The sequence below is a fragment of the Mus musculus genome, chromosome 14, assembly GCF_000001635.26.
Source record: "Mus musculus strain C57BL/6J chromosome 14, GRCm38.p6 C57BL/6J".
Taxonomy (NCBI): domain Eukaryota; kingdom Metazoa; phylum Chordata; class Mammalia; order Rodentia; family Muridae; genus Mus; species Mus musculus.
Window position 1 is genome coordinate 105,426,882 of NC_000080.6, and position 13,156 is coordinate 105,440,037.

Below are 13,156 nucleotides of genomic sequence, written 5' to 3' on the forward strand. Positions count from 1 at the left end.
CTGCGGAAAGTAACGCTTGTTTCTGAATTGGTCGGAGTTCAATCTCAATTATGTCTGGAAACAACACACGTCCCTTTCCCTCTTCTGTATGACTGCAGTGTTAATTTTCAAGCAAACGCGTGCAAGTTGAAGTTGAAACAGCCACACAACATTGACATTTATTGGGCACTCCCTGTGGAGGCTTCCTGGCAGTGTGGTCACAGAAGGTGTTGCTTCTGCACTGGGGGCTTAAGGCTCACTCTTTCCAGACTTCATGTACCACCCTAGAGCTAGGCTGGAGGAGCTTATTTGAACAGGATCGCATTCAAATCTGCCTCTACTCCACCCACACAGAGAGGAATCGAAGTTTTTCCTCTGGTAGTGCAGAGCCGGTACCCAAGACCAACAAAAGATGCTGTAATATAATTTGCGGCCATTTATTACAGGGATGGGTGGGTTCTTGGGGTTGTATACTTCCATACTTAGCCAGCTGTAAAATAAAAGCAATCTCTTTCACATTTTAAGTTCAGTATTTATTGCCTTTTTGAAATTCGTCGGATTTCACTTGACCGTGTTTCTGAATTCCTCCACATACTTCTAAAACACGTTGCATATAAAGTGTGATCGGATGGAGACTCGAGGACTGTTTTCTTTTGGAATCACACAACGCAGCCAGCAGGAGACGCACCTGTTTCCGGGATGCACACGTGCTCAGCCTGGGTGAGTTGCTGAGTCTGCTGGTGCGGCTGTTGTCTTAGCATAAGAATGCTGCTGTACTGCTGAAGGCTCGAGCCTTGTGAACGCTGAAACTTGGGCGTGTTAAAGGTAGGTTGTAAGCCTCTGTCTGCACTGCTGATAGCAGCAGGACTGAAAATCTAGTACTGACTTCCACACAGAAGCACTGATTCCAACAGGAGGAAGTGTCTCGATCGCCACACAGCTCAGCAGACGGCATGTGCACCGGACTATGCAAAATTAATGATTAACTGCGTGCCGGTGTGCTTGTCAGGGAACAGTACGGCTCTTTAAGGGGCTTATATAGTCTATGAAAGAAATTAGCTCATGAGAGGGACTCATAAGGATAAAAGAACAAACTTAAGTAGAGGCTTGACATATCCCGCTTTTCTCACAGGGCAGAAAGTTAAACATAAAGGCCTCCTTTTTATAATGTGAAGATCTGACTCTGAAGTTGGGGCAGATCATCCACTTGTTAAAACAAGACATGAACATTCTTGTTATTCCTTAAAGGAGGAGGGAATGGCGTGCACTCAGTTTGAACTTTGAATGCACCAGGATGGGAGGGGAAATTATCCAACAATTATCCTAGACATTGAAGACCATGAAACCAAAAATAATTATGAAAGTGACAGCCAAGAAGTGAATAGGAATGGATGGGGTGTTCATAATTCACCGTCTCCTTGGATCGTAGGAACTCTGAAAACCCCAGACTCCTTCATCCAAATTCGCAAGGGAAGCTGAGGCAGGCATTAGTTGAATATTGGTAACCTTGTGATTTATACAAGGCACGTATCAAGAAATATAATCTGCCAGCATAGCATGTCAAAATGAACTTCATAATAATATTTTCTTTACATAATCTAAAGTCGTTTCCCGAATTCCCATGGTGGGTCAGTTCACTAATGACAATAGGAATCAAAGAACCTCTAAGACAAATGTGAATCCTGGAGTGTTCATTTAACTGACAATCCTCTGAGATCGAGGTGATGTATCCTGCCAGTAGGCAGGGCTTCGAGAATACAATCATCTAACATGATCTGGCAACTGTGTATCAGGAGTCAGTCCATAAATTGTAACTGGGTGCTCGAAGAGTTTACAGGCGAATGGATACATTTTCCTTCCTCCCTTCCTCTCTCCCTCTCTTCCCCTCCCTCCCTCCCTCCTTCCCTCCCTCCCTCCCTCCCTCCCTCCCTCCCTCCCTCCCTCCATTCCTTCCTCCTTTCTTCCTTCCTTCCTTTCTTCTTCTCCAACCCATGCATGCCCATGAAAGTAGAACTGAGAGCTGGAGAGACTGCTTAGTGGTTAAGAATACTGACTGCTCTTGCAGACGTCTGGTGTGTGTGTGTGTGTGTGTGTGTGTGTGTGTGTGCAGCTCACAACCATCTGTAACTCCAGTTCTAACTGATGCAATGCCCTCTTCTGACTTCTGCAGACACTGCACACATGTGGTGTACTTACTTACATGAGGGCAAAACACACTCATACACAGAAAATAAAATAATAAAATGTGAAAAAAGATGAGGAAAAGAATAGAATTATGAGGAAGAGGGTATGCTAACGGACCAATAAAAGGGAAGGAACTGCTTTGGCTTGTGTCTACATTCAAGTTCTCTGTGAAATGGCTGAGATCTTTTTATCTGTCATCTGCCTGTGGCCCTGCTTTCCCTTCTCCACAGCCACTCTGCATCTGGGTTATTTCAGTCCTAGAGGCCGGTCTCTGTGCTGCTTCTCTGTGTGTCCTGTCTTCATAATTACTTTCTCCTTTCTGAAGTTTCTAGAAACTATCCTCCGCACACATTTCTCTGTGTCCTCGCCTCCTTCTGTATTAAACTTAACTTCCTCTAGTCTTTATCACATTATTTAATGACTGCATTCTTTTCTTGCATTTACATTTCTTTTTCTTTTTTACTTTTTTTTTTTTTAAGAAAACACATTTTTTGAGCTTCTTGGGGACAGCGTGTGTGTCCGAGTCTCTGAATGTCTATAAATTAGATACTTAATTAAGGGTGAAGAACAAGTACGTTATTGCTTTTAACTCAGTTTGGGTGAATTATCACCCTTTTTAATTTCAGATGATGGAGGGACTTTCATGTAAGAATGAAATAAGTTTGTTATGGTTTCTGAAACAAGTGACCTTGCTACCAAATCTTGGTTCCTGAAGCTCTCTAACTCCATTCTTGAGATTGCCAAACTTCAGGGTCTGTTTCCTTATTTGGACCAAAACAGAAGGACACGGGGTTAGATGCTGCCTTAATCTAACACATCTGCTCTCCCCTCTCTGTATCTACAGTAGACAGCTGTCCTCTGTAACATGAACATGGAAAGTGATACAGTATGGAGAATGAACTTCTTAGACATATGAAAACTTCTATTTTAAGTATTTGAATAGGCAACCTAAAAGATATCTTTTCACAGGCAGTTGCAGAGACAACCCTCTTGGCACGTTTGCCAAATGCCACAATCCAGGCTATAGCAGAGGAGCCGAGGAAATGGCTCATGGGTTAACAGGACTTACTCTCTTGCAGAGGACCCAGCTTCAATTTCCAGCACTCATATGGCAGCTCACAACTGCCTGTAACTAGTCCCAGAGCATCTGATGTCCTTCTCTGACCTCAGTGGGCACAAGGCACGAATGGGATGCACACATACATGCAGGCGTGATACTCATGCACATAAAAAAACAAGACAAATGTCAACAAAAAGACCAACAATATAGTACAGGGCTAGCTTTTTGCTGGGGGGACGAGCAAATAAGAATGCATATCTGAAGAAATAACTCCAAGTTTTGGAAAACACATAACCTATTAACTCTTTAAAAACTGATTCCAAAACTATTTTTTGTTTAGTAAGTAAAGATGTTAGGGAAAAAAATAAAAGCAAAAAAACCGATGAGCATTTCATGTACAATTATGACAATAAATAATAATCCCTAAAATCTGATATGCTCTACTTTCTGGAAAATGTAATCAATTGTCCTAGTTGTACAAAGACTCTAAAGATTCTCTGATGGATCACTGCTAATCCACGGTTTGGCACGAGGCATCTTTGGCCTGGACCATGCAGAAGAGCTTTAAGCAATGTTCCTTTCATCAGCTTGCTAGTTGGGAGAGTAGACCCTGGTTTGTTTCAGAGTCTCATACAGGATCTCTCTACCTCTCTACTGAACAAGTAGAGAGAAACAGTGCCCCACCACCACCACCACCACACACACACATTTTCCACAAAACACCCATGAAGGGGAAAGACAGATCCAGGAAAAGGAGAGGCTGTAAGGGTACCCACAGCGTATCTTTAAGAGCTGACAGTTCGGAGCCTTAGAGATGACTTAGGCAAACTCCAGTGCCATGCAGTTTAGACTTGGCCTTCAGAGTCTTGGTGCACTCTCTTCTGCCTTGTGTCCTTTGCTCTTCAGAGAATCTATGTGTTGGTAAATGCTGTGGAAGGACGACTGTGACAAGGGTGCGAATGAGACGAGGTAAATGGCACACAGTAAACTCAGGGTAGCTGGGGAATGTTTTGAGTTTGTGCGTTTTTGTGCTCCTATGCTGGGTGAAGTTTCCCACATTCATCTTATTTTTTTCTCAAATAGAATGAACATGGGAAAACATGAGAAGTGTATGCTAATCATCTGAATGGTTCCACAACATAGTAGTGAAGTTTTGTCCTCAAAATAAACTCTGTAGTAAAACTGGCTCCATCTACATTTCTGAACTGTTAAGTTCAGCAAACACTACATATAACTTCATCTACTTGAAGCCTGAGTAAACTCTTTGCCCCTTTGCAAACCAGACCCTGGATGTGGACACCATCTGTCTTTTGATGTCTTGATAGACCCATGCCACACCCCTAACACTGTAACCTTGAAAAGTCTACACATCCCCCAGATGCCCCTGCTATCTTGTAGTTTCTAGTTTCTCAGGTTCTATCTTGTAGTTTCTAGTTTCTCAGGTTCTGTAGTCAGAATCCTAGAGCCCATTATCCTAAATGTGAAGCTCACGAGTTCCAAAGAATCATCGCCTTTAAAAACAAAACAAAACAAAACAAAACAAAAAAACAAAAAAACAAAGAAAAAAAACCCCACCAACCTCATGTTGTGCTTGGTCATTGTCTGGCTGTGGTGGGGAACAGAAACTGCAAGATGGAAGTGTGTATGTGTGGTCAGGGACCTAAAACCATTCTTTGTGGTCACTGTGGCCAGTTCTGTATTACGGAAGGTCATACATCACACAGGCTGGTGCTAACCTCATCTTCCACCCCTCCGAACCATAGTTCTACCATTGTATTAGCTCTGGAAATACAGCATGGATTATTTGAACACTCTTTATATATTTATTAAACTGTCTAAGTTCTAGTATATAAATGCTATTTGTTTCTTACTTCAGCTAGAACAAGAATATACATCTATGGATTCTACCTCTTCTTGCTCTTGGCTAACTGTAAGCAAGCTGCTAGAGCTGTCTTCATTTGTACCATGTTATGAAATGGAAGCGGTAGCAATTCAAGTTGTTGTCAGAATTCAATAGGATTAGATAGATAGCTGACAGGGATCGAAGAGTTTCCAAGGGTAACCCGCAGTAATGTTGTGTTGTAGTTAGTACCACCTCACTGGCTTACTTCACTTTAAATCTAAGTAACAAACAAGCTTTGATTGAGCAACTGTTTGAGGTTTCAACTTATGATGGGCAGAAACATAGTTTTCTATAAAACTGAGCATTGATTATGCGAATTAATTATAACATCCTCATCCTGGGAGATCTGTGTGGCCCTCTTACGGATGCACCAGGCTTGTGCATGAGACCCGTTTGCTGTGTTGGAGGAGCAGGTGATGTATGATTTCCAAAGGCAGTTATTGAAATGAACACTTACTTTGAGTGTCTCATAAAACAGTGTTTGAGCCCAGGTGGAAAGTACTGTCAAGTCTTTCCTCAGCCGCTCCTTCTTCCTTGGGTCTGTTTGATACTCTCCCCTTTGATGACATTGCCCCTCAGAGAATCTAGCTTTCATTACCTTCTTTCTCCTTGCAGAGTCTCCTTCTTACCTCCGCTCCCTTCAATTCTCTCTTCCTTGTCATTTCTGAGTTCTGCCACTGAAGGGAAAAGCACCAACCTGTCACCAGGCCATGAGGGTATCTGCAGCTTTTGCACAACAGGCAGGCACCGGCAGCAAGGCCTTTCGTTCTTGGATACACACTCCTCTCCCTGCCACTATAGACGTAGATCACCCCCCACCCCCTGCAGCTGCAGCCCTGCAACAGCTCATTCACTACACAGGGGCCGGCTGTGGGGCTAGGGTAGCTCCAGGCACTGGAGATAATCTCAGGCAGCTACAGTGACTGGTGAAGATCAAAGGTTTTGTGCCTGCCTGAGGTCAGGATAACACTTGCTTTGCAAGCCTGGGAGCCCTAACCTTATGTCAGCAGATGGGAGAACATGGCTTTCTCTTTCAAAAAGTTTTAGCAAAAGATAGTAAATAAAATTCAAATCATTCTGAGGCTGTTTCTGTATCAAATGACTTTGATTTTCTGATCATTTTTTTGTTGTTGTTCTCAAGGTAATGGAGGCTCAAATCCGTAGAAAGCACTTTTCTGTAGAAAGTAGATCTCTGGAGACAGAAAATAAACCAAACTCCTAACCAGTTTCATGCATAAGCCCCACTTCTATTCCCTGAACCTGCAGCTACAGACTGTGTAAATGATCTAGAGAGGCTTCCAGAAACACTTAAAATGAACACTTCTGCTCAGTAAATGCCTAATTTATTTAAACCACAGATGAATGTTTGATAATCATATTGTAGGTAGAAGGAAGAAGAAGAGGAGGAGGAGGAGGAGGAGGAGGAAGAAGAAGAAGAAGAAGAAGAAGGAGAAGAAGAAGGAGAAGAAGAAGAAGAAGAAGAAGAAAAAGAAGACAGAAAAACTGTGTGAGTATTTTAGAATCATGATGTATCTGAGAAGGAATCCAGAAAGGGCAAAATGACTTCAATTCCAAGCAAAAAAAAAAAAAAAAAAAAAAAAAAAAAAACCTCAGCTAACTAGCTTAAGTAAAAGGAAGGACTTATTGCAGAGACATGAGTATGTATGTTCTGGATGTTGAAGATAAGGAAAAGTTGAGTCAGTAAAGAGTGAGTAAAAGAGAGACTCTAGAGCCCACGAATAGCCCCGTTTCTCTTGGCCTTTTAGGTCTATTTTTTTCTTCACATATTCTCTCTTACCCTGTCTCTATACATAGGTATTTTCTACCTCTTCTAATATATGAGAGATCAATACTGTCCAACAAATTTCTATTGTGATAGGAATATTCAAGATTTGCTCTGTTTATTTTAATAGGTTACCAGCCAGTGTAGAGATGGAACACCTGAAGTATTTCTGGAGTGAAGAATGATCTGAATTTTTAATTTTAATTAACTTAAAATTCAAATGATCACATGTGATTGATGGCTATAATACTAGACAACAAAACATTAATAGATAACTCTAGAAAACTCCACAGTGGTTTTCATCCCTGGGTACAAAATTCCTGTTTAAAATGTAAGATTTCAGACATGCATATGATGTACTTTGATCATATTTAATGCCCAAGTTTTTTTTTTCCCACAGCTCTTCCCAGATCCACCCTTACCCCAGTGTGCCTTCTTGTATTTTCTTTTATAAACACAGAGTTCATTTTGTGCTGCTCGTAGGCTCACGGATGTGGGACCCTCCTCTGGGACATAGCCAACCTAGCAGAGAGACATCTTTAAAGGACTCTGATTCTCCTTCCCCAAGAACTCACCAAATGCCAGTAATAGGCCTTCAGCTAGAGACAGGAGCTCAGGAGACCTTTTGTTTACATGATAGCACATTGATCTTAGCACCTATGTGTCAGAGGACACTTGTCACAGGCACAATGTAGACCCTTGCAAAACTCTGCTGTTGTCCAGTCAGTCAATACATTGCTTCTCTATCAGGCTACTTAGAAGAGTGAATACAACCATCTGTTTGGACTTTTGCACTAGATTTACTTTTTATTATCATTTTTATCTAACTTGTGAAAGGGAACACCCTGTGAATAAAACAAATATGCACAATGTTCTCATCTGAAAAGGAGCTTTTGTTTTTAAATGCAGTCCAAACATGGATCCGCTAAGTAGGAAATTTCCCCAGAATACTTTAATATGATATTATGTAAATAAAGGAAATAAAATTATTTCTAGAAGCACAACTAACATATAAAGCCTATCTTAAGTCTTTCTATTTCTGTCAAATAGCTATCGCAGAAATATCTTCTTAGTGTTAGTTGATGTCTTCAGTTTTAGTGTTTGTCTTTTGGTTTCTTTTGGTTTCTTTTTGGGGTTTTTGGGGGGGGGAGGCTTGTTTGATTGTTTGGTTTTTTGAGACAGGGTTTCTCTGTGTAGACCTGGCTGTCCTGGAGTTCACTTTGTGGACCAGGCTGCCTTTACCTTCAAAGTGCTGGGTTTAAAGGTGTGTGCTACCATACCTGGCTGACACCTTCAGTATTGGTAATGACAATGAGAATCACACGATACAAACAAGATATTTCTTGACGTTTCCATCTCTGCTTCTCTTTCCTTTCCCTCATATTCTCCTCTCTTTTTCTTGTCTGTCTTCGTGCCTATTCTTATCATCCATTTCCTTCGAGGCCATGATTGGACTAAGGCATACACAATCCCAGTGGTTCATGTTGTGATTGAGATGGCATGCTCCTGCCTCAGGACCTCGGCTCCTTCTCAGTCAAGTTTGTGCTTGTTTTTTGTCTACTCAACACGAACTAGGGTCATGTAGGGAGAGGGAAAGTGAATTTTGTTTCGGTTTTGGCTGGTAAATCTGGCACCGGCAAGCAACATCATTTCCGTTCTTCCTCTATGTTCCTGTTTGAGCTCTGCCCTGACTTCCCCTCAATGACAGACTGTAGCCTACAAGGCAAGATAAACCATTTCCTCTCTATTTGTTCTTGGTCAGTGTTTTATACACAGCAGTAGAAGAGTGAAGTAGAGCAGAGGTATTGGGTGGGAGTAGCATTCCTCATACTTGAGTTCAGCCTACTGAAACAAGGGCCAACAATACGTCATTTTGGCCAGTATTAAGAGTGATATGCTTGGGAGTCTTCTAGACAGGCTCGCCAGAGGACTGGCTTATAAACTGTAGATGGCAGCTGTTCCTAGTTCATTGTTGGGGACTCCGTATTGAGTAGGAGTCTCTTTGGATCTGTTTCTAAAGACTGTAGAAGGGAAGATCCACAGATGGAAGCCTAGAAACCCAGGGGCCCCTCTAAGGCGGTACAGAGCGGCATCCGTAGAAGGCTCCTTCCCTCAGCTCTCCACGTTCTTTCTTCATCTACACTGAATGTATGTACTGGCTCACGCGGATTGCATCTAGAGTGTGCTGAGCGTCTGGTCACACAGCATTTGGGTTTTACTGACCTGCCATATATTTCAGGGAAGAGAAGGATTCTACCTCTATCCTCAAATCTAGTAAAAAAAAATATCTCAAGCATGTAACAAAAAAGTGGGTTCCTTCCTTCTTTCTTTCTTTATTTTTTATTGTAGGGTTTTTGGAAAGTTGGCTATCAGGTTCCTAGGAGGGAAGAAATGGAGGTGACTGTGACTCTTTAAGAAACCTGGGTGAAGAAGGCAGAGGAAAAGCAAAGAGAAAAAGTTCTCAGCTTCTGCTGCCTGAATTCAGTCTTCTTTTCCTGCTTTACAGATGTGCCTGGTGTCAGATTTACCATTTAAAAGGCCAGAGTTGAGCTTCCAGTACATGTATTTGTCCTTCCTTCCTTCCTTCCTTCCTTCCATCCTTCCTTCCTCCTTATTCTCGTCCTCCTTTTCTGTCTCCATCTCTCCTCCCTCATCCTGCCACCTTTCTCATTTTGTTAATGGATTCTTTCTAAGGCAAGACATCAACATAAGGGGTTTCAGGGAATCTCACCTTGTCAACATATGTCCTCTCCCAAACACCTTCCCATCCCATGTAGGACCATGAAAGGCAGCTTGGTTCCTAGTTGAGCTAAGGCTAGAAACCCCAGTGATCCTAAAGGGATGGTAGGAGTTTTTGCCTGATTCCCAGGGAACCAGGTTCCTGGCACGAGGCCACAGCCCTCCATAGATTTGTGGCCATCAGGCACATAAGGGCAACGCCCCAAATCCTTCCACAGGTAGAGGATGTGACCTGTGAGTCATGAAGACTCAAGACAGATCCCTATTTTAATGAAGTACCTAAAAGCCTAGAGACTTAGCCAATAAATTGTACTTCCCAGACACTCCTCCCTGCAAAACGTATTTATCATCAGGCCAGCTACGGTTTTACTCATCCACTTTCTGCCATGACAATAAATGCCTTTATGCCTCTTTTCATCAGGATCTGCTGTGGGGAGCAATGGAAAAGTCTTTCACCTAAAGAGCCATCATCTAATCTCCCACAGAAGGCCTCTCCCAGCCCAGCCAAGGCTGCCCCCAAGACCAAGCTCAAGCCAGCCACCAACAAGTCAAGAGCTCTCCGCTCCGGAACAACTGAAGCTCCCCTCTTTTGTCCCTCTGCCCTGGGCTAGATCCGGCCCTCGGCCCCCACTCTGTTCCCGGTGTTGCCTGGGTGCCCAAGAGCCTGAGTACCAGATGGCCTGGCCTTTTTCCGTCCCCCCCACCCCCCGAGCCAGCTCCGGCTGTCCCCACGGCTCAGACTGTGCTTCCCCACTTCCCAAAGTGGTGTCCCTCGGCTTTTCTATAGCCTGACACCCGCCCAACGATGGCTTAGGGTAAGTGCGGTCCACTTTCTATGTCCTGCCTCCCTGAGCAGCGGAGTCTCTGGCAGGACCCCATTAACCCTGCAATCCCATTCCAAGTGGCTTGATGCTCAGTATGCTAAGGTCTAAGGGAGTCCCAGAGAGGTTCTGAGTGGCTGCCAGAACTACCAACCTGAGCTTTCTCTGAACAGATCCACCCAGTCCCATCAGGGGGGAGTCTGTCTCCAGTCCTACAGACAAGAGGCCCTGGGGCACCTGAACAGCTTCCCTGTTTCCAGAATTGAAGGGTGATTTAAGGTGGAACCAAACCTCTAGAACTTTGTTTTCTTGTTTGTTTGTTTGTTTTGTTTCGTTTTTGTTTTAATATATAAGGTGTCTCTTTGTTACATAAGGGTATCTGCTGTGGCATACTGCCAAAGGGGACACACAACTTGTTTTCCCTTAGCCATTTCTCTGTGCACTCTGCTGCCTCTCTTCACCCAATTAAAATGAACAGAAGGGCAGAGACGATAGACAATCTTGGTGGTCCCTATAGTGATGTGCTGCGATGACTAAGATGAAGCTCAGATCTCCCAGGTTAATATAAATAACCTTATCAATAACTTTTCAAGGAAAAAGCAGAGTAAAATGTAATACATTCTTGTCTCTTAATTTCTTGGACTTGTGAGACATTCAGAGCTAAATAGGAAAACATCCTGGCTCTCAAGGGCTTTCTTTTCAGTTCACCAAAGAAGCCAAAAACCAAAAACCAAAAAACTTGGCAAAGATTGTGTGTGTGTGTGTGTGTGTGTGTGATCATTTTTACTTGTTGGAGGAAAAGGTAAGAAAATGGACATTTTAATACCATGTTAATATAGTTTATATCAAAGGTTGGAAGATAATTGCCGATATACATATCATTTGTAGATGAAATGACTTCTGGGGCCTGCTGTGAAATTACCCAGTAGGAGCTGGTGAGGGAAGTAGTGTGAAGGAGGAAACAGGATTGCTAATTTCTAGAGGTCTCTAAAGAATCACTGAAGTAACATTAACTAATATCTTTTAAGTTATGTATGTTTTAAAATCTATATGTTGAATATTTAAGAGGAAAATCAGACATATACATATTTTAATTCCTTTGTATATTTCCCTGGTACTTACCATTGTATCAGATGCAGTTTTCAAGTACTGAGGATTTAGCAAGAAACTGGAATATCTCTGCCCTCAATGAGCTCAATTTTAGGACCTGGAAAAAGCTATAAAAATGTAGAAAATGTACATAAAATATATCAGGTGGTGATTGCAGCTATAAAAAACAGGAAAAGGTTGAGTGAGTGGCAGGCAGGACTGGTTTGGGTTTTTAAGACAAGGTCTTTAGAGAAAGGTCCCCTCTTCTCACAATACTTAAGGAAAGAGTTAACCATGACCACAGACAATCACTGTGGTACCAGCAGAACATTCCAGACACATTCCAAGAAGAACAGACCAAAACATAGAATAATTCCAAGAAGAAGAGAGAGGATACTTGGTACTTGTGAGCATAAGCACCAGCCAAGAGTCTGTGATAGAAGAAAGGGGTAGCCAGGGATAAGAACGTGGGGACTCATTGGTCATGGCATAGGCTGGCATTATTCTTAATGAGACTTGAAGCCATGAACCTGTTGAAGAGATGGGCAGCATAATCTAACTTGTCTAAGAAGAACAGTCCTTCAGAAGGAGAAGAGGTGAAAAAGTGAAAATATTAAGATGGGCTTAGAAACGTTTGCTTCCCTCCCCCACACCAGGCAAGAAATGACAACCAGAAATATGTTGAAAGCGATTTCTGAGCAATACACTGATGGAGTCCTGATTCACAGGTAGTTTGGGTATACAGTATGGGAGGAAGAAAGAAGGCTCCAAATTGTTGACTTGGGAGGCCTAGTCAACACAATTTCTATTTATACGTTCATAGGTTTAAGAGAGAATCAGGAATAAAAGCATTGACTAACAAGTTGGGTTTGTAACTTGAGTATCAGGGAAGTGCACAAATTAGATGAATAAATTTGAAAATGAGGCAGGATAGAGAGATAGAAATATTACCCATTTCTTAGAGATGACGGACTTTAAATTAATCCACCAAAATCAAATCATGACTAAGTATCAACAGAGAAAGAAGAGGCTTGCAAGCTGGGGTTCTTACAACCTGAGTGGTAGAGATTAGGGCCATATGGAAGACCAGCAGAGATGGGCTACAAGAAACAAACCTTCTACAGAGGAAAGTGATCCGAGTGTTTCAGGAGAAGAATCAATTCATTCACTGGATCAGTTGCTACAGGGAGGTCAAGGTAGGTGAATCCTGAAGTCTGAGCTTCCGATTTGATGGGTATATTGTTGTCTCATAACAGAGGACAGAAGTGACACCCATAGAGTTTTCTAAGACTGAAAAGAAAGTGTTGACAGTAACTAATGACAGATCATGTGAGGTTTGTGACTGTAAAATCAGCTCAGTCAGCAAAGCTGCACACTGATGGTATGTGCATGTGTGTGCACATGGCTGGAGAGGCCGTTAGATCCCACGGAGCTGGAGTTGCAGGCAGTCGTGAGCTGCCTGATGTGAGTGAGTACTGAGGACAAAAGTCAGGTTGTCTGCGAGAACAGCGAGTGCTTTCCAATGAGCAGAATACTTGCAGAAGTTTGAACAGAGAGAGAGTCCATGATCAACAGCATAGGACCCTGTTACTACCTAA

General features: G+C 42.5%; 1 long non-coding RNA gene across 1 annotated transcript; it reads left to right on the top strand.

The window, feature by feature from the left end:
• Nucleotides 1–677: 677 nt before the first annotated feature.
• On the top strand, nucleotides 678–10,835 carry 5430440P10Rik (RIKEN cDNA 5430440P10 gene). Its single transcript, NR_045859.1, has 3 exons — nucleotides 678–804; nucleotides 6,511–6,633; nucleotides 10,070–10,835. It is a non-coding gene; the product is annotated as an RIKEN cDNA 5430440P10 gene (long non-coding RNA).
• The last annotated feature ends 2,321 nt before the right edge of the window (nucleotides 10,836–13,156 follow it).